The 1,296-nt window shown below is 39.2% G+C and overlaps 1 protein-coding gene across 6 annotated transcripts in view; it reads left to right on the top strand.

Annotated features, from left to right (window-relative positions):
• The window catches only part of PDS5A (PDS5 cohesin associated factor A), a 104,456-nt gene that overhangs the window by 73,462 nt on the left and 29,698 nt on the right, over positions 1 to 1,296 (top strand). The gene's annotated exons all lie outside the window — the stretch shown is intronic.

Genomic DNA, 1,296 nt, shown 5'->3' with positions numbered 1-1,296 from the left:
GCTTCTCCCGTTTGAGTCTGGGTCCCTAGACACTTGCCCAGAACTGGAGCTCAGAATCTGAGACTCCCTCCGGATTGAAAACGCCAACCGCGCCCTCAGCTACCAGCCCGCTCCGCGCGTACCTCCGCACCTTTGTATTTTCCGCACTGCACCTCCTCTGTGTCTTGTATGCTGTTCTCTTTCCTTCTAGTTGAAAAATTTCCCCTCAGCCAGCTTTCCTGTGGTTCTGGGCGATGTCCGTTCCGTCTTTTAGTTGTATTGTATTTGGAAGTGGTTGTTCGAGGCAGCTAACTCCAGTGTTTACCTATGCCGCCATCTCGGTCTTCCCCCGTATAGTTTTTTCTGTAAGAATTCTTTATATGATCTGAATATTAAACCTTTGTCAGATATTTGCTAAATCCAAGATCATAAAGATTTCCCTTTATATCTTCTTGAGAGTTTTATAGTTTTCTAACTCTTAAATTAGATCTTTTGATCTACTTCAAGTACATATTTTATATGATATATGGTAAGTTACCCTTTATTCTTTTGCCTCTGGATATCTATTGCCATTTGTTGAAGAGACTCTTCTTTCTTTAATAATTGATCTTAACACCCTTAAAAAATCAGTTAAACATATATACATGAGGGTTTTCTGGTTTCTCTTTCATTTCATTGGTCTAAATGCCTGTATTTATGTCAGTACCAATCACACTATCTTGATTACTATAGATCTCTAGTAAGCTTCAAAATAGGGAAGTTTGAGTTTTTCAACTTTGTTCTTTTCTAAGCTATTCTCTTTTTTTAATATATTTTATTGATTTTTTACAGAGAGGAAGAGAGAGGGATAGAGAGTTAGAAACATCGATGAGAGAGAAACATTGATCAGCTGCCTCCTGCACACTCCCTACTGGGTATGTGCCCGCAACCAATGTACCGTATTTGCCGGCGTATAAGACGATTGGGCGTATAAGACGACCCCCTAACATTTCCACTCAAAATACAGAGTTTGTTATATACTCGCCGTATAAGACTACCCCCTCCTTCCGCACACCTTCCACACACCAAATAAAAGGTAAAACAATATCAGATTTGATTTTAACATTTTAATTTATATTCAAATGCTTATGACATGCAGGAAAACTGTCACAAGGCTGTATGTAATCAAACATATACATAAAACAGTGCAAGTTTATTACCGGTAAACATACCGGTAATTCACTAAAGAAAACACACTCTATAGACTGGTACCGTAGATGCTTCTCAGGAACACAGGCAAGCAGCCCACAACCTAGAGGGACTGTCAATGATAGAAGA

Source organism: Myotis davidii, unplaced genomic scaffold (genome assembly GCF_000327345.1).
Source record: "Myotis davidii unplaced genomic scaffold, ASM32734v1 scaffold235, whole genome shotgun sequence".
NCBI classification, from domain to species: Eukaryota; Metazoa; Chordata; class Mammalia; order Chiroptera; family Vespertilionidae; genus Myotis; species Myotis davidii.
The sequence above is the reverse complement of the archived record's forward strand: the minus strand, read 5'-3'. Positions and strand labels throughout refer to the sequence as shown.